The 25,252-nt window shown below is 50.9% G+C and overlaps 1 protein-coding gene and 1 pseudogene across 1 annotated transcript in view; both read left to right on the top strand.

Moving 5' to 3' along the window:
- The window catches only part of LOC142257004 (uncharacterized), a 417,356-nt pseudogene that overhangs the window by 338,918 nt on the left and 53,186 nt on the right, over positions 1 to 25,252 (top strand).
- LOC142257052 (uncharacterized) overlaps positions 1 to 25,252 on the top strand; it is a 329,863-nt gene that overhangs the window by 302,345 nt on the left and 2,266 nt on the right. The gene's annotated exons all lie outside the window — the stretch shown is intronic.

Here is a 25,252-nt window from a genome sequence, read left to right as displayed (position 1 = left end):
CTGGGAGCAGTGGGGATTACAGGGATCTGTACTGGGAGCAGTGGGGACCACAGGGATCTGTACTGGGAGCAGTGGGGATTACAGGGATCTGTACTGGGAGCAGTGGGGATTACAGAGATCTGTACTGGGAGCAGTGGGGACCACAGGGATCTGTACTGGGAGCAGTGGTGACCACAGGGATCTGTACTGGGAGCAGTGGTGATTACAGTGATCTGTACTGGGAGCAGTGGGGATTACAGGGATCTGTACTAGGAGCAGTGGGGACCACAGGGATCTGTACTGGGAGCAGTGGGGATTACAGGTATCTGTATTGGGAGCAGTGGGGACCACACGGATCTGTACTGGGAGCAGTGGGGATTACAGGGATCTGTACTGGGAGCAGTGGGGACCACAGGGATCTGTAATGGGAGCAGTGGGGATTACAGGGATCTGTACTGGGAGCAGTGGGGATTACAGGGATCTGTACTGGGAGCAGTGGGAATTACAGGGATCTGTACTGGGAGCAGTGAGGATTACAGGGATCTGTACTGGGAGCAGTGGGGATTACAGGGATCTGTACTGGGAGCAGTGGTAATTACAGTGATCTGTACTGGGAGCAGTGGGGATTACAGGGATCTGTACTGGGAGCAGTGGGGATTACAGGGATCTGTACTGGGAGCAGTGGGGATTACAGGGATCTGTACTGGGAGTAGTGGGGACCACAGGGATCTGTACTGGGAGCAGTGGGGATTACAGGGATCTGTGCTGGGAGCAGTGGGGATTACAGGGATCTGTACTGGGAGCAGTGGGGATTACAGTGATCTGTACTGGGAGCAGTGGGGATTACAGGGATCTGTACTGGGAGCAGTGAGGACCACAGGGATCTGTACTGGGAGCAGTGGTGACTGCAGGGATCTGTACTGGGAGCAGTGGGGATTACAGGGATCTGTACTGGGAGCAGTGGGGACCACAGGGATCTGTACTGGGAGCAGTGGGGATTACAGGGATCTGTACTGGGAGCAGTGGGGATTACAGAGATCTGTACTGGGAGCAGTGGGGACCACAGGGATCTGTACTGGGAGCAGTGGTGACCACAGGGATCTGTACTGGGAGCAGTGGTGATTACAGTGATCTGTACTGGGAGCAGTGGGGATTACAGGGATCTGTACTGGGAGCAGTGGGGACCACAGGGATCTGTACTGGGAGCAGTGGGGATTACAGGGATCTGTATTGGGAGCAGTGGGGACCACACGGATCTGTACTGGGAGCAGTGGGGATTACAGGGATCTGTACTGGGAGCAGTGGGGACCACAGGGATCTGTAATGGGAGCAGTGGGGATTACAGGGATCTGTACTGGGAGCAGTGGGGATTACAGGGATCTGTACTGGGAGCAGTGGGAATTACAGGGATCTGTGCTGGGAGCAGTGAGGATTACAGGGATCTGTACTGGGAGCAGTGGGGACCACAGGGATCTGTACTGGGAGCAGTGGGGATTACAGGGATCTGTACTGGGAGCAGTAGGGACCACAGGGATCTGTACTGGGAGCAGTGGGGATTACAGGGATCTGTACTGGGAGCAGTGGGGATTACAGGGATCTGTACTGGGAGCAGTGGGGACCACAGGGATCTATACTGAGAGCAGTGAGGATTACAGGGATCTGTACTGGGAGCAATGGGGATTACAGGGATCTGTACTGGGAGCAGTGGGGACCACACGGATCTGTACTGGGAGCAGTGGGGACCACAGGGATCTGTACTGGGAGCAGTGGGGATTACAGGGATCTGTACTGGGAGCAATGGGGATTACAGGGATCTGTACTGAGAGCAGTGGGAATTACAGGGATCTGTACTGGGAGCAGTGGTAATTACAGAGATCTGTACTGGGAGCAGTAGGGATTACAGGGATCTGTACTGGGAGCAGTGGGGATTACAGGGATCTGTACTGGGAGCAGTGGGGATTACAGGGATCTGTACTGGGAGCAGTGGGGACCACAGGGATCTGTACTGGGAGCAGTGGGGATTACAGGGATCTGTACTGGGAGCAGTGGGGATTACAGGGATCTGTACTGGGAGCAGTGGGGATTACAGGGATCTGTACTGGGAGCAGTGGGGACCACAGGGATCTGTACTGGGAGAAGTGGGGACCGCAGGGATCTGTAATGGGAGCAGTGGGGATTACAGGGATCTGTACTGGGAGCAGTGGGGATTACAGGGATCTGTACTGGGAGCAGTGGGAATTACAGGGATCTGTGCTGGGAGCAGTGAGGATTACAGGGATCTGTACTGGGAGCAGTGGGGACCACAGGGATCTGTACTGGGAGCAGTGGGGATTACAGGGATCTGTACTGGGAGCAGTAGGGACCACAGGGATCTGTACTGGGAGCAGTGGGGATTACAGGGATCTGTACTGGGAGCAGTGGGGATTACAGGGATCTGTACTGGGAGCAGTGGGGACCACAGGGATCTATACTGAGAGCAGTGAGGATTACAGGGATCTGTACTGGGAGCAATGGGGATTACAGGGATCTGTACTGGGAGCAGTGGGGACCACACGGATCTGTACTGGGAGCAGTGGGGACCACAGGGATCTGTACTGGGAGCAGTGGGGATTACAGGGATCTGTACTGGGAGCAGTGGGGATTACAGGGATCTGTACTGAGAGCAGTGGGAATTACAGGGATCTGTACTGGGAGCAGTGGTAATTACAGAGATCTGTACTGGGAGCAGTAGGGATTACAGGGATCTGTACTGGGAGCAGTGGGGATTACAGGGATCTGTACTGGGAGCAGTGGGGATTACAGGGATCTGTACTGGGAGCAGTGGGGACCACAGGGATCTGTACTGGGAGCAGTGGGGATTACAGGGATCTGTACTGGGAGCAGTGGGGATTACAGGGATCTGTACTGGGAGCAGTGGGGATTACAGGGATCTGTACTGGGAGCAGTGGGGACCACAGGGATCTGTACTGGGAGAAGTGGGGACCGCAGGGATCTGTACTGGGAGCAGTGGGGATTACAGGGATCTGTACTGGGAGCAGTGGGGATTACAGTGATCTGTACTGGGAGCAGTGGGGATTACAGGGATCTGTACTGGGAGCAGTGGGGACCACAGGGATCTGTACTGGGAGCGGTGGGGACCACAGGGATCTGTACTGGGAGCAGTGGGGATTACAGGGATCTGTACTGGGAGCAGTGGGGATTACAGGGATCTGTACTGGGAGCAGTGGGGACCACAGCGATCTGTACTGGGAGCAGTGGGGATTACAGAGATCTGTACTGGGAACAGGGGGGATTACAGGGATCTGTACTGGGAGCAGTGGGGATTACAGGGATCTGTACTGGGAGCAGTGGGGACCACAGGGATCTGTACTGGGAGAAGTGGGGACCGCAGGGATCTGTACTGGGAGCAGTGGGGATTACAGGGATCTGTACGGGGAGCAGTGGGGATTACAGGGATCTGTACTGGGAGCAGTGGGGATTACAGTGATCTGTACTGGGAGCAGTGGGGATTACAGGGATCTGTACTGGGAGCAGTGGGGACCACAGGGATCTGTACTGGGAGCGGTGGGGACCACAGGGATCTGTACTGGGAGCAGTGGGGATTACAGTGATCTGTGCTGGGAGCAGTGGTGATTACAGTGATCTGTGCTGGGAGCAGTGGGGATTACAGTGATCTGTACTGGGAGCAGTGGTGATTACAGTGATCTGTGCTGGGAGCAGTGGGGATTACAGGGATCTGTTCTGGGAGCAGTGGGGACCTAGGGATCTGTACTGGGAGCAGTGGCGACCACAGGGATCTGTACTAGGAGCAGTGGGGACCACAGGGATCTGTACTGGGAGCAGTGGGGACCACAGGGATCTGTACTGGGAGAAGTGGGGACCAAAGGAATCTGTACTGGGAGCAGTGGGGATTACAGGGATGTGTATTGGGAGCAGTGGGGATTACAGGTATCTGTACTGGGAGCAGTAGGGACCACAGGGATCTGTACTGGGAGCAGTGGGAATTACAGGGATCTGTACTGGGAGCAGTGGGGATTACAGGGATCTGTACTGGGAGCAGTGGTGATTACAGTGATCTGTACTGGGAGCAGTGGGGATTACAGGGATCTGTACTGGGAGCAGTGGGGATTACAGGGATCTGTACTGGGAGCAGTGGGAACCACAGGGATCTGTACTGGGAGCAGTGGGGATTACAGGGATCTGTACTGGGAGCAGTATGGACCACAGGGATCTGTACTGGGAGCAGTGGGGATTACAGGGATCTGCACTGGGAGCAGTGGGGATTACAGGGATCTGTACTGGGAGCAGTGGGGACCACAGGGATCTATACTGAGAGCAGTGAGGATTACAGGGATCTGTACTGGGAGCAGTGGGGATTACAGGGATCTGTACTGGGAGCAGTGGGGACCACACGGATCTGTACTGGGAGCAGTGGGGACCACAGGGATCTGTACTGGGAGCAGTGGGGATTACAGGGATCTGTACTGGGAGCAGTGGGGATTACAGGGATCTGTACTGGGAGCAGTGGTAATTACAGGGATCTGTACTGGGAGCAGTGGTAATTACAGAGATCTGTACTGAGAGCAGTAGGGATTACAGGGATCTGTACTGGGAGCAGTGGGGATTACAGGGATCTGTACTGGGAGCAGTGGGGATTACAGGGATCTGTACTGGGAGCAGTGGGGACCACAGGGATCTGTACTGGGAGCAGTGGGGATTACAGGGATCTGTACTGGGAGCAGTGGAGATTACAGGGATCTGTACTGGGAGCAGTGGGGATTACAGGGATCTGTACTGGGAGCAGTGGGGATTACAGGGATCTGTACTGGGAGCAGTGAGGACCACAGGGATCTTTACTGGGAGCAGTGGGGATTACAGGGATCTGTACTGGGAGCAGTGGGGACCACAGGGATCTGTACTAGGAGCAGTGGGGATTACAGGGATCTGTACTGGGAGCAGTGGGGATTACAGGGATCTGTACTGGGAGCAGTGGGGATTACAGTGATCTGTACTGGGAGCAGTGGGGATTACAGGGATCTGTGCTGGGAGCAGTGGGGATTACAGGGATCTGTACTGGGAGCAGTGGGGACCATAGGGATCTGTGCTGGGAGCAGTGGCAACCACAGGGATCTGTACTGGGAGCAGTGGGGACCACAGGGATCTGTACTGGGAGCAGTGGGGACCACAGGGATCTGTACTGGGAGAAGTGGGGACCAAAGGGATCTGTACTGGGAGCAGTGGGGACCACAGGGATCTGTATTGGGAGTAGTGGGGATTACAGGTATCTGTACTGGGAGCAGTGGGGACCACAGGGATCTGTACTGGGAGCAGTGGGAATTACAGGGATCTGTACTGGGAGCAGTGGGGATTACAGGGATCTGTACTGGGAGCAGTGGTGACCACAGGGATCTGTACTGGGAGCAGTGGGGATTACAGGGATCTGTACTGGGAGCAGTGGGGACCACAGGGATCTGTACTGGGAGCAGTGGGGATTACAGGGATCTGTACTGGGAGCAGTGGGGATTACAGAGATCTGTACTGGGAGCAGTGGGGACCACAGGGATCTGTACTGGGAGCAGTGGTGACCACAGGGATCTGTACTGGGAGCAGTGGTGATTACAGTGATCTGTGCTGGGAGCAGTGGGGATTACAGGGATCTGTACTGGGAGCAGTGGGGACCATAGGGATCTGTGCTGGGAGCAGTGGCGACCACAGGGATCTGTACTGGGAGCAGTGGGGACCACAGGGATCTGTACTGGGAGCAGTGGGGACCACAGGGATCTGTACTGGGAGAAGTGGGGACCAAAGGGATCTGTACTGGGAGCAGTGGGGACCACAGGGATCTGTATTGGGAGTAGTGGGGATTACAGGTATCTGTACTGGGAGCAGTGGGGACCACAGGGATCTGTACTGGGAGCAGTGGGAATTACAGGGATCTGTACTGGGAGCAGTGGGGACCACAGGGATTTGTACTGGGAGCAGTGGGGATTACAGGGATCTGTACTGGGAGCAGTGGGGACCACAGGGATCTGTACTGGGAGCAGTGGGGATTACATGGATCTGTACTGGGAGCAGTGGGGATTACAGAGATCTGTACTGGGAGCAGTGGGGACCACAGGGATCTGTACTGGGAGCAGTGGTGACCACAGGGATCTGTACTGGGAGCAGTGGTGATTACAGTGATCTGTACTGGGAGCAGTGGGGATTACAGGGATCTGTACTGGGAGCAGTGGGGACCACAGGGATCTGTACTGGGAGCAGTGGGGATTACAGGTATCTGTATTGGGAGCAGTGGGGACCACACGGATCTGTACTGGGAGCAGTGGGGATTACAGGGATCTGTACTGGGAGCAGTGGGGACCACAGGGATCTGTAATGGGAGCAGTGGGGATTACAGGGATCGGTACTGGGAGCAGTGGGGATTACAGGGATCTGTACTGGGAGCAGTGGGAATTACAGGGATCTGTACTGGGAGCAGTGAGGATTACAGGGATCTGTACTGGGAGCAGTGGGGATTACAGGGATCTGTACTGGGAGCAGTGGTAATTACAGTGATCTGTACTGGGAGCAGTGGGGATTACAGGGATCTGTACTGGGAGCAGTGGGGATTACAGGGATCTGTACTGGGAGCAGTGGGGATTACAGGGATCTGTACTGGGAGCAGTGGGGACCACAGGGATCTGTACTGGGAGCAGTGGGGATTACAGGGATCTGTGCTGGGAGCAGTGGGGATTACAGGGATCTGTACTGGGAGCAGTGGGGATTACAGGGATCTGTACTGGGAGCAGTGGGGATTACAGGGATCTGTACTGGGAGCAGTGGTGACTGCAGGGATCTGTACTGGGAGCAGTGGGGATTACAGGGATCTGTACTGGGAGCAGTGGGGACCACAGGGATCTGTACTGGGAGCAGTGGGTATTACAGGGATCTGTACTGGGAGCAGTGGGGATTACAGAGATCTGTACTGGGAGCAGTGGGGACCACAGGGATCTGTACTGGGAGCAGTGGTGACCACAGGGATCTGTACTGGGAGCAGTGGTGATTACAGTGATCTGTACTGGGAGCAGTGGGGATTACAGGGATCTGTACTGGGAGCAGTGGGGACCACAGGTATCTGTACTGGGAGCAGTGGGGATTACAGGGATCTGTATTGGGAGCAGTGGGGACCACACGGATCTGTACTGGGAGCAGTGGGGATTACAGGGATCTGTACTGGGAGCAGTGGGGACCACAGGGATCTGTAATGGGAGCAGTGGGGATTACAGGGATCTGTACTGGGAGCAGTGGGTATTACAGGGATCTGTACTGGGAGCAGTGGGAATTACAGGGATCTGTGCTGGGAGCAGTGAGGATTACAGGGATCTGTACTGGGAGCAGTGGGGATTACAGGGATCTGTACTGGGAGCAGTGGTAATTACAGTGATCTGTACTGGGAGCAGTGGGGATTACAGGGATCTGTACTGGGAGCAGTGGGGATTACAGGGATCTGTACTGGGAGCAGTGGGGATTACAGGGATCTGTACTGGGAGCAGTGGGGACCACAGGGATCTGTACTGGGAGCAGTGGGGATTACAGGGATCTGTGCTGGGAGCAGTGGGGATTACAGGGGTCTGTACTGGGAGCAGTGGGGATTACAGGGATCTGTACTGGGAGCAGTGGGGATTACAGGGATCTGTACTGGGAGCAGTGAGGACCACAGGGATCTGTACTGGGAGCAGTGGTGACTGCAGGGATCTGTACTGGGAGCAGTGGGGATTACAGGGATCTGTACTGGGAGCAGTGGGGACCACAGGGATCTGTACTGGGAGCAGTGGGGATTACAGGGATCTGTACTAGGAGCAGTGGAGATTACAGGGATCTGTACTGAGTGCAGTGGTGACTGCAGGGATCTGTACTGGGAGCAGTGGGGACCACAGGGATCTGTACTGGGAGCAGTGGGAATTACAGGGATCTGTACTGGGAGCAGTGGGGATTACAGGGATCTGTACTGGGAGCAGTGGGGATTACAGGGATCTGTACTGGGAGCAGTGGGGATTACAGGGATCTGTACTGGGAGCAGTGGGGACCACGGGGATCTGTACTGGGAGCAGTGGCGACCACAGGGATCTGTACTGGGAGCAGTGGGGATTACAGGTATCTGTATTGGGAGCAGTGGGGACCACACGGATCTGTACTGGGAGCAGTGGTGGCTGCAGGGATCTGTACTGGGAGCAGTGGGGACCACAGGGATCTGTACTGGGAGCAGTAGGGATTACAGGGATCTGTACTGGGAGCAGTGGGGATTACAGGGATCTGTACTGGGAGCAGTGGGGATTACAGGGATCTGTACTGGGAGCAGTGGGGATTACAGGGATCTGTACTGGGATCAGTGGGAATTACAGGGATCTGTACTGGGAGCAGTGGTGACTGCAGGGATCTGTACTGGGAGCAGTGGGGATTACAGGGATCTGTACTGGGAGCAGTGGTGATTACAGTGATCTGTACTGGGAGCAGTGGTGACTGCAGGGATCTGTACTGGGAGCAGTGGGGATTACAGGGATCTGTACTGGGAGCAGTGGGGACCACAGGGATCTGTACTGGGAGCAGTGGGGATTACAGGGATCTGTACTGGGAGCAGTGGGGATTACAGGGATCTGTACTGGGAGCAGTGGGGATTACAGTGATCTGTACTGTGAGCAGTGGGGATTACAGGGATCTGTACTGGGAGCAGTGGGGATTACAGGGATCTGTACTGGGAGCAGTGGGGATTACAGGGATCTGTACTGGGAGCAGTGGGGACCACAGGGATCTGTGCTGGGAGCAGTGGGGATTACAGGGATCTGTACTGGGAGCAGTGGGGACCACAGGGATCTGTGCTGGGAGCAGTGGGGACCACAGGGATCTGTGCTGGGAGCAGTGGGGACCACAGGGATCTGTACTGGGAGCAGTGGGGATTACAGAGATCTGTACTGTGAGGAAGAGATTGCCTTGTGGATGGGATTGATAATAAAGTGTCAGTCTTTGCTGATGACACCAAACTATGTAGGATACTAAAAACGGACATTGATAGTACAATATTACAGAATGATCTGGATAAGATGTCAGAATGGGCCTGGCAGCACAGCAGGAGCCTAGTGTCACTGCGACTGTGGTCCGATCATGTGATCGGACCTCAGCTGCGGGTGGGGGGCGAGCCGGCACTGAGGAGGGGAGGGAGGGATTTTTCTACCTCTCTCCTCTGTTGCCGGCTATTGCCATTCTCGCCCTGCACTCGCGGTACACCGGTGTAATGCGAGTGCAGTGCGATTTTTCTCTCACCCCATACACTTGAATGGGTGCGAGAGAAACAAGGATCGCATTACAGTCGCATACTGCAACTGTTTTCTCGTTTCGATTAGGGCTGAGAGAATAATCGCTCATGTGCGCTGACAACAGGCTAATATTTTAAAAAAGGACATTCAGAAGTTAGAGTCAGTTCAAAGGCGGCAACTAGATTATTGCAAGGAATGGAGGCCGCCCGTATGATGAGGAATGGAGGCCGCCCGTATGATGAGGAATGGAGGCCTCCCGTATGATGAGGAATGGAGGCCGCCCGTATGATGAGAGGAATGGAGGCCGCCCGTATGATGAGAGGAATGGAGGCCGCCCGTATGATGAGAGGAATGGAGGCCGCCCGTATGATGAGGAATGGAGGCCGCCCGTATGATGAGAGGAATGGAGGCCGCCCGTATGATGAGAGGAATGGAGGCCGCCCGTATGATGAGGAATGGAGGCCGCCCGTATGATGAGAGGAATGGAGGCCACCCGTATGATGAGGAATGGAGGCCGCCCGTATGATGAGAGGAGGAAAACGTCTCAGAGGAGATCTCATTGATATATACGGCATCATACTGTGCCTGTGGGGGGTCCTGTGAAGGAGTTCTCTGTGGGGGTATCTTACTGTGTTTGGTGGAATTTCTGATGGCATCAAATTTTGTGGGGGCAATGGACGAGGAGTCTAGGGGCTTCAGTAGGAGGAAAATTACTTTGTACAGGCTGCAAAGTTGAGATATGTTCTTCTGTGACCCTGACAAATAATTTTTTTTTGGGGGGGGAGAAAGGAGTTAAATTAGAACTTTTGATATCAGGGCCCTGATAATTCAAATGTATTGTTAAACATTGGATGTGGCTATACTGTGACTATGCTGTGACTATCCTGTGGCTATGCTGTGACTATACTGTGACTATACTGTGGCTATCCTGTGGCTATACTGTGGCTATACTGTGACCATGCTGTGGCTATCCTGTGACTATCCTGTGACTATCCTGTGGCTATGCTGTGACTATACTGTGACTATACTGTGGCTATCCTGTGACTATACTGTGGCTATACTGTGACCATGCTGTGGCTATCCTGTGACTATCCTGTGACTATGCTGTGACTATCCTGTGATTATACTGTGACTATGCTGTGGCTATCCAGTGACTATACTGTGACTATGCTGTGGCTATCCTGTGACTATGCTGTGGCTATCCTGTGACTATACTGTGAATATACTGTGACTATACTGTGGCTATACTCTGGCTATCCTGTGACTATACTGTGGCTATAATGTGACTATGCTGTGGCTATGCTGTGACTATGCTGTGGCTATACTGTGACTATGCTGTGACTATGCTGTGACTATCCTGTGACTATGCTGTGACTATGATGTGGCTATGCTGTGGCTATACTGTGACTATGCTTTGGCTATGCTGTGGCTATGCTTTGGCTATGCTGTGGCTATGCTGTGGCTATACTGTGACTATGCTTTGGCTATGCTGTGGCTATGCTTTGGCTATGCTGTGGCTATACTGTGACTATGCTTTGGCTATACTGTGGTTATGCTGTGGCTATGCTTTGGCTATACTGTGACTATGCTTTGGCTATGCTGTGACTATGCTGTGGCTATGCTGTGACTATGCTTTGGCTATGCTGTGGCTATGCTGTGGCTATGCTGTGACTATGCTTTGGCTATGCTGTGACTATGCTGTGACTATGCTGTGGCTATGCTTTGGCTATGCTGTGACTATGCTGTGGCTATGCTGTGGCTATGCTTTGGCTATGCTGTGACTATGCTGTGGCTATGCTTTGGCTATGCTGTGGCTATGCTGTGGCTATGCTGTGGCTATGCTGTGACTATGCTGTGGCTATGCTGTGGCTATGCTGTGGCTATGCTTTGGCTATGCTGTGACTATGCTGTGGCTATGCTTTGGCTATGCTGTGACTATGCTGTGGCTATGCTTTGGCTATGCTGTGACTATGCTGTGGCTATGCTGTGACTATGCTGTGACTATGCTGTGGCTATGCTGTGGCTATGCTGTGACTTCCAATGTTTTCCTCGCATCTATACAATTGTAAACTTCCATCATTACAGTTTGCGGTGATCTTCCTCACTCTCCAGTGTCTTTGCGCGATCCGAGAAATATCAGATCTCATCGCCCGATTCCTCTGCTCGTGTGCACGAGTCCAAATACTGCCCCCCCCCCGCCCAGCAGCCCCTGCACACACTGAGCTGAGCCCCCTGCAGCAGCCCCTGACCATGTGACTGATCACATGACGGTGACGTCACACAGGTCCTGTGAGCACAGGCGGTGCGGGTCTGGGGTGGAGGTCAGTGTTTTCTTATGGGGGATTTTTAACCCTTTAGCAGCGCTGTGGTTTGCGGCTGGACGGTGACGTCTCCTGTGATTATGGGGTGAGTTGTGTTTGTTATTTCTCTGGTTGTGGATTACACCTGACGTCACATGACCGGCGTTGTCTCCGGTGTTGTCTCCTATACTGTAGTTGTGTGGCTCCGCTCCGTGTGTGATGACGTCAGAGTTCAGCCCCATAGAGAATGAATGGAGCGGGGTCCGACCCAAGGCCATTGTGTAATGGGGAGAGACATTCCTGTCCTCCGATCAGTGCGGCTCGCAGCGACCAGACCCCACCGATCAGTGCGGCTCGCAGCGACCAGACCCCACCGATCAGTGCAGCCCGCAGCGACCAGACCCCACCGATCAGTGCGGCTCGCAGCGACCAGACCCCACCGATCAGTGCAGCCCGCAGCGACCAGACCCCACCGATCAGTGCAGCCCGCAGCGTCCAGACCCCACCGATCAGTGCGGCTCGCAGCGACCAGACCCCACCGATCAGTGCAGCCCGCAGCGACCAGACCCCACCGATCAGTGCAGCTCGCAGCGACCAGACCCCACCGATCAGTGCAGCTCGCAGCGACCGGACCCCACCGATCAGTGCAGCTCACAGCGTCCGGACCCCACCGATCAATGCAGCTCGCAGCGTCCGGACCCCACCGATCAATGCAGCTCGCAGCGTCCGGACCCCACCGATCAGTGCAGCTCACAGCGTCCGGACCCCACCGATCAATGCAGCTCGCAGCGTCCGGACCCCACCGATCAATGCAGCTCGCAGCGTCCGGACCCCACCGATCAGTGCAGCTCGCAGCAGTCGGACCCCACCGATCAATGCAGCTCGCAGCGTCCGGACCCCACCGATCAGTGGCGCTCGCAGTGGCAAGACCCCACCGATCAGTGCAGCTCACAGCGACCAGACCCCACCGATCAATGCAGCTCACAGCGACCAGACCCCACCGATCAATGCAGCTCGCAGCGTCCGGACCCCACCGATCAATGCAGCTCGCAGCGTCCGGACCCCACCGATCAATGCAGCTCGCAGCGTCCGGACCCCACCGATCAATGCAGCTCGCAGCGTCCGGACCCCACCGATCAGTGCAGCTCGCAGCAGTCGGACCCCACCGATCAATGCAGCTCACAGCGGCCGGACCCCACCGATCACTGCAGCTCGCAGCGTCCGGACCCCACCGATCAGTGCAGCTCGCAGCAGTCGGACCCCACCAATCAGTGCAGCTCGCAGCGGTTGGGATCACAGCAGCAGCAATCGGTGATTACCCCGACATGACTTAAGATGTCCTCAGTCGTGAAGGGGTTAAACCCGCCGGTATTAGAGCATTCTTCACTGCACCAGGATCAGAATGCAAAAATGCGGCGCAACCTGTCATCCAACCTTCTTACAGGCTGAGTTACAAGATGTGCCGCCAATCACAGCCATGCCGCTGTTAGAGATTGCAAACGGCATTTACATCAGCCGCCATCTGCCGCCCGAGCATCAAAGGAGACATGACCATACACTTACATGTTTCACTAATGTCATGAAGGAGTTAAACGCTTCTCCTATGAAGTTTATGTCGTTTTCATCTTCTCGTCTTTTTTCAATTCAGATTCCTACAATAAAGAATCCTCTGCTGATAACGAGAATGAAGGACAGAGGCAAAATGGCGGAGAGGATCATACACCTCACCCTGGAGATCATCTCCCATCTTACTGGAGAGGTGAGAGGCTCTGATGTCATCACATTACATCATTATCTATGGGAATAACAGAGGATATGACCGGGGAGGTGAGAGGCTCTGATGTCATCACATTACATCATTATCTATGGGAATAACAGAGGATATGACCAGGGAGGTGAGAGGCTCTGATGTCATCACATTACATCATTATCTATGGGAATAACAGAGGATATGACCGGGGAGGTGAGAGGCTCTGATGTCATCACATTACATCATTATCTATGGGGATAACAGAGGATATGACCGGGGAGGTGAGAGGCTCTGATGTCATCACATTACATCATTATCTATGGGAATAACAGAGGATATGACCAGGGAGGTGAGAGGCTCTGATGTCATCACATTACATCATTATCTATGGGAATAACAGAGGATATGACCGGGGAGGTGAGAGGCTCTGATGTCATCACATTACATCATTATCTATGGGAATAACAGAGGATATGACCGGGGAGGTGAGAGGCTCTGATGTCATCACATTACATCATTATCTATGGGAATAACAGAGGATATGACCAGGGAGGTGAGAGGCTCTGATGTCATCACATTACATCATTATCTATGGGAATAACAGAGGATATGACCAGGGAGGTGAGAGGCTCTGATGTCATCACATTACATCATTATCTATGGGAATAACAGAGGATATGACCGGGGAGGTGAGAGGCTCTGATGTCATCACATTACATCATTATCTATGGGAATAACAGAGGATATGACCGGGGAGGTGAGAGGCTCTGATGTCATCACATCACATCATTATCTATGGGGATAACAGAGGATATGACCGGGGAGGTGAGAGGCTCTGATGTCATCACATTACATCATTATCTATGGGGATAACAGAGGATATGACCGGGGAGGTGAGAGGCTCTGATGTCATCACATTACATCATTATCTATGGGGATAACAGAGGATATGACCGGGGAGGTGAGAGGTTCTGATGTCATCACATTACATCATTATCTATGGGGATAACAGAGGATATGACCGGGGAGGTGAGAGGCTCTGATGTCATCACATTACATTATTATCTACGGGAATAACAGAGGATATGACCGGGGAGGTGAGAGGTTCTGATGTCACCACATTACATCATTATCTATGGGAATAACAGAGGATATGACTGGGGAGGTGAGAGGTTCTGATGTCATCACATTACATCATTATCTATGGGAATAACAGAGGATATGACCGGGGAGGTGAGAGGTTCTGATGTCACCACATTACATCATTATCTATGGGAATAACAGAGGATATGACTGGGGAGGTGAGAGGTTCTGATGTCATCACATTACATCATTATCTATGGGAATAACAGAGGATATGACCGGGGAGGTGAGAGGCTCTAATGTCATCACATTACATCATTATCTATGGGAATAACAGAGGATATGACCGGGGAGGTGAGAGGTTCTGATGTCATCACATTACATCATTATCTATGGGAATAACAGAGGATATGACCGGGGAGGTGAGAGGTTCTGATGTCATCACATTACATCATTATCTATGGGAATAACAGAGGATATGACCGGGGAGGTGAGAGGTTCTGATGTCATCACATTACATCATTATCTATGGGGATAACAGAGGATATGACCGGGGAGGTGAGAGGCTCTGATGTCATCACATTACACCATTATCTATGGGAATAACAGAGGATATGACCGGGGAGGTGAGAGGCTCTGATGTCATCACATTACATTATTATCTATGGGAATAACAGAGGATATGACCGGGGAGGTGAGAGGCTCTGATGTCATCACATTACATCATTATCTATGGGAATAACAGAGGATATGACTGGAGAGGTGAGAGGCTCTGATGTCATCACATTATATCATTATCTATGGGAATAACAGAGGATATGACCGGGGAGGTGAGAGGTTCTGATGTCATCACATTACATCATTATCTATGGGGATAACAGAGGATATGACCGGGGAGGTGAGAGGCTCTGATGTCATCACATTACATCATTATCTATGGGGATAACAGAGGATATAATCGGGGAGGTGAGAGGTTCTGATGTCATCACATTACATCATTATCTATGGGAATAACAGAGGATATGACCGGGGAGGTGAGAGGTTCTGATGTCATCACATTACATCATTATCTATGGGAATAACAGAGGATATGACCGGGGAGGTGAGAGGTTCTGATGTCATCACATTACATCATTATCTATGGGAATAACAGAGGATATGACCGGGGAGGTGAGAGGTTCTGATGTCATCACATTACATCATTATCTATGGGGATAACAGAGGATATGACCGGGGAGGTGAGAGGCTCTGATGTCATCACATTACACCATTATCTATGGGAATAACAGAGGATATGACCGGGGAGGTGAGAGGCTCTGATGTCATCACATTACATTATTATCTATGGGAATAACAGAGGATATGACCGGGGAGGTGAGAGGCTCTGATGTCATCACATTACATCATTATCTATGGGAATAACAGAGGATATGACCGGGGAGGTGAGAGGCTCTGATGTCATCACATTACATCATTATCTATGGGAATAACAGAGGATATGACCGGGGAGGTGAGAGGTTCTGATGTCATCACATTACATCATTATCTATGGGGATAACAGAGGATATGACCGGGGAGGGGAGAGGCTCTGATGTCATCACATTACATCATTATCTATGGGGATAACAGAGGATATGACCGGGGAGGTGAGAGGTTCTGATGTCATCACATTACATCATTATCTATGGGGATAACAGAGGATATGACCGGGGAGGTGAGAGGTTCTGATGTCATCACATTACATCATTATCTATGGGGATAACAGAGGATATGACCGGGGAGGTGACAGGCTCTGATGTCATCACATTACATCATTATCTATGGGAATAACAGAGGATATGACCGGGGAGGTGAGAGGCTCTGATGTCATCACATTACATCATTATCTATGGGGATAACAGAGGATATAATCGGGGAGGTGAGAGGTTCTGATGTCATCACATTACATCATTATCTATGGGGATAACAGAGGATATGACCGGGGAGGTGAGAGGTTCTGATGTCATCACATTACATCATTATCTATGGGAATAACAGAGGATATGACCGGGGAGGTGAGAGGCTCTGATGTCATCACATTACATCATTATCTATGGGAATAACAGAGGATATGACCGGGGAGGTGAGAGGTTCTGATGTCATCACATTACATCATTATCTATGGGAATAACAGAGGATATGACCGGGGAGGTGAGAGGTTCTGATGTCATCACATTACACCATTATCTATGGGAATAACAGAGGATATGACCGGGGAGGTGAGAGGTTCTGATGTCATCACATTACATCATTATCTATGGGAATAACAGAGGATATGACCGGGGAGGTGATGGACTCTGGAAATGTCTGTAGTGATATTATTAATGTCTCCACACTCAGGATTACACAGTAGTGAAGACCTCTAGTGATCGTTGTCAGGCCCCTGTGTCTGAAGGACGGGGAGGAACCCTGAGCCCAATCCCGGGGCCTCCACCTCACCCCCGGATACATGAGGACATCAGTGATCAGAAGATCCTAGAACTCACCAACAAGATGCTGGAGCTGCTGACTGGAGAGGTGACACTGCTGGGAATGCTGGGACATTATACAGGACGGCACTGGAGGATTCTGGGTGATGACGGTGTCATTGTGTTGTCAGGTTCCTATAAGGTGTCAGGACGTCAGCGTCTATTTCTCCATGGAGGAGTGGGAGTATCTAGAAGGACACAAGGAGCGGTACAAGGAGGTGATGATGGAGGAGCCCCAGCCCCGCACATCACCGGGTAATAGACAGGACTGAATACACCCGGCCTATAATTATCTGTATGTAATAATGATGTCCGTCCTGTCTGTGTCTCCTGCAGGTCTCTCCAGTATGAGGACGACCCCAGAGAGATGTCCCGCTCCTCCTCCTCCTCCACAGGATCCTCAGGTAGATGGAGATCTCCCCTATGAGGTGTAGACGGCTGTGACCTCCTTGTGTTCAGTCTTGTTTTCTCCTCCAGTATTAGATGTTTTATACTTGTGTAATGAGAGCGGTGGAGACGGCAGGATCACAGCTGACCACAGGCCTCACATGTCCGGATCTTATCTCCATTATTCCCGGGGACTTTTACAATATTTTGTTTTGCAGCTTTTGGATCCGGATAAAGATCTGAGCAATATTAATTCTCCAGAGAGAAATGTGAGGAGTGATCAGCGGAGTAACGAGGAGATCCCTACAGATCACCGCCCCGGTGAGGCTCTTAGATGTATATTCATATTTTCAGACAGAATATTGAGGATAATAATGTGATACTGTTATATCTGATCCTTTGTTGATAATTTCTTTCTTGATAATTCACAAATCATAGACCTTGTTGAACCCTTTTGGGGTACGGACAGGTATCTACAGAAAGATATTACTGGCCCCGTGGGGAAATTGAACATTTTAAATGGTAATTCCCTCTTCTTTTCTTGGCCGGGTTCTTTAAGTTTTATTTGCAGTTTTCTGATATCGGGGCGCACATAGAGATCATGGGGCTCCATAGCAGAAGCTCTTATTGGGCCCCCTTAAAAAAAAAAAAAAAATTGTCTGGGTCATGGAGAGCAAATGTCATAACTTTGCAGCCCTTACAAAGTAATTTACCTTGTATTGAAGCCCCCAGATTCCCTTTTTCATTGCACCCATAAAGTGTGATGCCAACAAACATTCCCCCCAAACACTGCACAATACCCCCACAGTGAATCTCTCCAAAGTACCCTCTACTAGCACAATATGTGACCCTGCTTTACCCCCCCAACTACTCCATTAAGGTATGGTGACCCCAACACAGTATGATCCACAACTGTGACCCTCCCACACAGCCCTTTATGCAGTATAATGGCCCCCACACAGCCCTCCATGCAGTATAATGGCCCACACACAGCCCTCCATGCAGTATAATGGCCCACACACAGCCCGCCATGTAGTATAATGGCCCCTACATAGCCCTCCATGCAGTATAATGGCCCCCACAAAGCTCTCCATGCAGTATAATGGCCCCCACACAGCCCTCCATGCAGTATAATGGCCCCCACACAGCCCTCCATACAGTATAATGGCCCCCACACAGCTCTCCATGCAGTATAATGGCCCCCACACAGCCCTCCATGCAGTATAATGGCCCCCACACAGCCCTCCATGCAGTATAATGGCCCCCACACAGCCCTCCATGCAGTATAATGGCCCCCACACAGCCCTCCATGCAGTATAATGGACCCCACACAGCCCTCCATGCAGTATAATGGCCCACACACAGCCCTCCATGCAGTATAATGGCCCCCACACTGCCCTCCATGCAGTATAATGGCCCCCACACAGCCCTCCATGCAGTATAATGGCCCCCACACAGCCCTCCATGCAGTATAATGGCCCCCACACAGCCCTCCATGCAGTATAATGGCCCCCACACAGCCCTCCATGCAGTATAATGGCCCCCACACAGCCCTCCATGCAATATAATGGCCCACACACAGCCCTCCATGCAGTATAATGGCCCCCACACAGCCCTCCATGCAGTATAATGGCCCCCACACAGCCCTCCATGCAGTATAATGGCCCACACACAGCCCTCCATGCAATATAATGGCCCACACACAGCCCTCCATGCAGTATAATGGCCCACACACAGCCCTCCATGCAGTATAATGGCCCACACACAGCCCTCCATACAGTATAATGGCCCCCACACAGCCCTATGCACAGTATGATGGAGCCCACACAACCCTTCACACTGTATAATTGCCTGCATACAATACAATGGCCCTCAAATAGCCCTCCACAAGGTATAAAGGCTCCCTCGTAGCCCTCCAAATATTATGATAGCATCCACAAAACCCTTTAAATATTATAGTGGCCCCAGATAGCCTTCCATATAGTATAATGGACCCAGCTAAGTCATCCATATATTAAAATGGATCTACAATAGTGATCCATGTTGTATAACACCCCCCATAATATTTTATATAGTATAATGCACTTTCCATAGCCCTCCATGCATTATAATGCACCGCCACAGCCCTTCATGTATTATAAAGCACCCTCCATAGTCCTCCATATTGTATAATGCACCCCCTTCCATAGGCCGCCATGTATTATACTCCACTCCATATAGTATAGTGTACCCCCATAGTCCTCCAAATAGTATGATACACCCCCATAGACCTTCAGGTATTATAATGCACCCATAGCTCTCCATGTATTATAATGCACCTTCCATAATTCTCCATGTATTATAATGCACCCTCTATGGCCCTTCATATTGTATAATGCACCCCCATAGCCCTCCATGTATTTTAATGCACCCCCATAACCCCCCATGTAATACAGTGGGTACGGAGAGTATTCACACCCCTTTAAATTTTTCACTCTTTGTTTCATTGCAGCCATTTGGTAAATTCAAAAAAGTTCCCTTTTTCCTCATTACTGTGCACTCTGCCCCCATCCCCCATCTTGGCTGAAAAAAAGAAAAATGTAGAATTTTTTGTTAATTTTTTAAACAAGAAAAACTGAAATATCACATGGTCATAAGTATTCACACCCTTTGCTCATGTAATGACCAGAAAAGCCACTCCTAATGTGTGTGATATGCCATACAGTAAGTGTGCTCTGTGTTCTGTATGTGATTACATTGGTGACACCGGCCCCCCCCTTGCCTTGGGTGGAGATAGATTATTTAGTACTATGCTGCCCTCTTCTGCCTTAGTTTGATATTACCACTTGTTTTTCTGATTGGGAAAAAATATCTGTTGGTGGTTGAGCGTGAGGAGTCAGTTTAAACCGGTTCCGGGCAGCGTGGTGTGAGGAGGAAAAAGAACAGGCTCCTCGATGAGACATGCGGGGAGTGTACATAGCACCTTATTCGGAGCGCCCCGCGTCTGCAGCCATAGAGAGCTGGGAAAACAAAGCCAGTCTCTGTACACATACGCTAGGACGAGTGAAAGAACTGCGCAGGATATTTCCCTGATACTCCGATCAGGGTAGGACCTCACAGCTCACAGTGCATGTCAGACCAAATGAGGATCATGAGGTCAAAGGAACTGCCCAAGGAGCTCAGAGACAGAATTGTGGAAAGCACAGATCTGGCCAAGGTTACAAAAGAATTTCTGCAGAACTCAAGGTTCCTAAGAGCATAGTGGCCTCCATAATCCTTAAATTGAAGAAGTTTGGGAGCACCAGAACTCTTCCTAGACCTGGCCGTCCAGCCAAACTGACCAATCGTGGGAGAAGAGCCTTGGTGAGAGAGGTAAAGAAGAAATGCTCTAGAAATGCAGTAGGGAGATGGGAGAAGGTTCCACAAAGTCAACTATCACTGCAGCCTCCACCAGTCAAGCCTTTATGGCAGAGTGGTCCAACGGAAGCCTCTCATCAGTGCAAGACCTATGAAAGCCCGCATAGAGAATGCAAAAAAATACATGAAGGACTCCCAGACTATGAGAAATAAGATTCTCTGGTCTGATGAAGTGAAGCTAGAACTTTTTGGTGATAATTCTAAGCGGTATGTGTGGAGAAAGCCAAGCACTGCCCATCACCTGCCCAATACAATCCCAACAGTGAGACATGGTGGTGGCAGCATCATGCTATGGGGCAGGGACAGGACGACTGGTTGCAATTGAAGGAAAGATGAATGCGGCCAAGTACAGAGATATCCTGGAAGAAAACCTCTTCCAGAGTGCTCTGGACCTCAGACTTGGCCGAAGGTCCACCTTCAATTAAGATAATGACCCTAAGCACACAGCTAAAATAACAAAGTAGTGGCTTCAGAACTACTCTGTGACCATTCTTGACCGGCCCAGCCAGAGCCCTGACCTAAACCCAATTGAGCATCCCTGGAGAGACCAGAAAATGACCGTCCACCAACGTTCACCATCCAACCTGACGGAACCAAAGAGGATCTGCAAGGAAGAATGGCCGAGGATCCCCAAATCCAGGATCCCAGGAAGACACATGGCTGTACTAGCTCAAAAGGAGGGCGCCTCTACTCAATACTGAGCAAAGGGGCTGAATACTTATGACCATGTGATGATATTTCAGTTTTTCTTGTTTAATAAATTTGCAAAAATGTCTACATTTCAGTTTTTTTTCTGTCAAGATGGGGGATGGGATGTAGAGTGTATATTAATGGAGTTGTCCGACATAAACTCCAAAAAATGTTTTATGCTAATCTGTGCTGTATTGTTATATAAAACACCCCTACATTATTTTTTTTTGTTTTCTAACCTTTGTTCCTATTGAATTATCCTTTTATTCTCTGCAGACACTTTTATTTACTTGCTGCTCAACTAAACTTGATTTTTTTGTTTCTTTGGTTGCCAAACATCACAGTCAGAGCTGGCACCGCCCGGCCTCACTGTCCAGCCCCACCCTCTGCACACTCATTGGCTGTCAGTATTCTGACCTCACACAGACCTCTATAATTTAGTAATGTGCCCATCCTTGTGCTCATCGTATAGTATTGTGCCCCATCCTACTCATCCCACAGTAATGACCCCTTTCCTGGTCCTCTTCCATCATGTAGTAGTGCCCCCTATTCTACGATACTTCACACATGCAAAACAAATACAAATCCTTCTCACCTGTCCTCGTTCCCTCGGTGTCCTGCTTCTGACAGCGCTTTATATGAGAGGACAGATTCCCAGGCGTTGCGCAGGGCCGAGCTCTCTATGCAGCTTCTCAAGTGATCCGCTGCTTCTTCTGATTGGCCGGCAGCTGATCACTGCAGTAGCTGTATACAGAATTTTCATCTGAGCCATTCCGGGGAATCTGTCCTCTGATATAAAGCGCTGACTGCACGGCCCCCAGCACAGACAACGGGCAGCAAGGGGGCCACAGGCCTGCGTGCTGTAAGAAGGATCGGGGGCCACAGCTGACAGCGCTCTATATCAGAGGACAGATTCCCCGGCGCTGCTCAGATGGGAGCTCTGTATACAGCTACTGCAATGATCAGCTGCTGGCCTCTGATTGGCCGGCGGCTGATCATAGCTGTATACAGAGCTCCCATCTGCACAGAGACGGGGAATCTGTTCTCTGATATAAAGTGCTGACTGCGCAGCCCCCAGCACAGGCAGCGATCAGCAAGGGGACCATTGCTTGCATGTTGCAAGAAGGATGAGGGGCCGCTTGCAGCCTACCAGCAGCGTCTTAGACCACTGCACTATGGGATGTGCGGGAGAGGGGGGGTGGTACTCCACGCACGGTACCCACCCAGCAGGGTGGCAACATGAAGTGGCTATGATGCCCATCTAAAAGGAGAGCATAAGCTCCTGCTCCTGTTGACGTGACGTCACAGGAAGCAGCAAAATCCCGGCAGGAGTGGTCACATGACCACTCTGAGCCGGGGGAGAGAGACTGACAGCAGGGCAGGTAGGTAATCACTATCTACTTACCTGCCCCAATATAGCCCAATAGTGTAAAGACAAGAAAAAGGCAAAATAACCCGGATAACCCCTTTTAATGAGAAAATAAAGAACATTTTTGAATTTACCAAATGGCTGCATTGAATCAAAGAGTGAAAAATTTAAAGGGGTCTGAATATTTTCTGTACCCACTGTATAATGCAGCCCCATAACCCTCCATGTATTATAATACACCCCTGTAGCCCTCCATGTATTATAATGCAGCCCCATAGCCCTCCATGTATTATAATGCACTCTCATAGTCCTCTATGTACTATAATGCACCCCCATAGCTCTCCATGTATTATAATGCACCCTTATAATTCTCCATGTATTATAATGCACCCCCATAACCCTCCATGTATTATAATGCACCCCCGTAGCCCTCCATGTATTATAATGTACCCCCATAGTCCTGTATGTATTATAATGCACTCCCATAGCCCTCCATGTATTATAATGCACCCCCATAACCCTCTATGTATTATAATGCACCCTCCATAGTCCTCCATATTGGGACAGGGATAAATGCTACCTCTTGTTACGTCACCAGCGACTTCTGCTCCGATCGCCAGGCAACGCCGTATTCCTGCCGTGGATAGTGCTGGTGATGGGAGAGGAGTCGATGCCCGCGGCGCTGGTGGGCACAGGCTCCGTTCATCCACTGTTCTGGGGATCTGTGGTACCACTGTCTGACTGTAGGTGGCGGGTGTCTCCCAGCTGAGGTACCATCATTCAGCTACAGCCTATGGGAAGACACCACAGCCTTTTTAATTCCCGTCCTGTCTGCTGACCTCTGCCAGAGATAGTTCTGAGAATTCTGGCTCCTGTTTCGTCCTATGATTTTGTGTGCTGATTACCGCTTGTTTCCTGACTACGTCTTCTGCCTGCTGTTTTTGTACCTCGCTGCCCGTTCCGGATTTGACCTCTGCTTGTTTCTGATTACGTCCTTGCCTGTCGATTCTGTCCCTGTTCTGCAATTCCTGGTTTGACCCTGCCTGACGACTACTCTCATTGGACTGCAGCCTTCCACAGGTAGTGATCACCAAGGCCCTGTGTAATTCCAAATCCCTGTATAGGGGTTAAAGGGTTTCAGGGTTCTGGGGGTCCTGCTTGGTGAGTGGCTTCCCTCTAGTCTGTCCATTACAGCCCATCTGAGTCTGTGGATCCAGGCAGGCGTTACACCTCTGCAGGGTTTGATTAGATGCACCGGCCTAGCTTTTTAGTAGAAAGTATTGGTTTCACTGGTCTCTGGTCTGGGAGAGATTGAGCAGAGTGCAGTGTGTGGAGACTGCTGAGTGTCCAGGCTGTGTAATGTGAGTTGTGCTCGGATTTGGACACTTCTGTTGATGCTGGAAGCTACAGGGACTCGGGCTGAAGGGGACACCGAGACTGGCAGGACCGTACCCATATTTTGTGGAACGTTTGCTCCAGGAGAATGGATTGTGAGCTGTTCGGGGGAGACGCACTGACATATATGTGCTCGCTGAATGAGCTGTATATTTGCCGGTAACCATTGTGCCCATGAATGTAATAATACCACATTACCTGTGTGAACACGACCCAGCGCCTACCTGAGAGCGTGAATCTCTACAATTGGTGTGTGAATATGGGCCAGAAGATCCAAAGAGCTCAGGTAATTACAGGAGAAGCACTGAATGTCCTGGGTAACGGCAGCTCCAGCATTGCAGACACCGTCTGACAGCATGGAGGAGCTGGGCTGCCAGCCATAGTGAGGGGACCCGGGTGAGGAGAACAGTATGGGAGGTCTTGCAGAAAATGATTCTGGAGGATGACATTGAGGTTTTCCTGACCAAATCCTGCTGACAAATTCCCTTAGTATGGAATTTGTTAGCAGCTTTTTGCTATGTAATCTGAGAGCCGCATGATGTAGGTATAGAAAGCCTAATTCCAATGACATATCACTTACTGGGCTGCTTGGAGCAGTGTTGATAAAATTCCTGTTTTCCCTATGCTAGATGTTGCAGTGCTATGAATGCTGAGCTGTGTATAATAATAATAATAATAATAATTTTATTCATTTATATAGCGCTATTAATTCCACAGCGCTTTACATACATTGGCAACACTGTCCCCATTGGGGCTCACAATCTAGAGTCCCTATCTGTATGTCTTTGGAGTGTGGGAGGAAACCGGAGTACCCGGAGGAAACCCACGCAAACACGGGGAGAACATACAAACTCCTTGCAGATGGTGTCCTTGGTGGGATTTGAACCCAGGACCCCAGCGCTGCAAGACTGCAGTGCTAACCACTGAGCCACCGTGCTCCACCCTTCCTATGTACACTACCAATCAATGGTGGAAAAGTGGTTTACTTTATTGCCTGGCACATCGCACCTAATCCTGATAATCTTCTGTTGATAAAACATTTTGAGATTCCCTTTAACTATTTTATTCCTTATTTATTTGTTGAGGGAAATATAAAGAAACGAACA

This window comes from Anomaloglossus baeobatrachus, chromosome 1 (genome assembly GCF_048569485.1).
Source record: "Anomaloglossus baeobatrachus isolate aAnoBae1 chromosome 1, aAnoBae1.hap1, whole genome shotgun sequence".
NCBI lineage: Eukaryota > Metazoa > Chordata > Amphibia > Anura > Aromobatidae > Anomaloglossus > Anomaloglossus baeobatrachus.
This window is presented reverse-complemented; position numbering and strand designations above follow the sequence as displayed.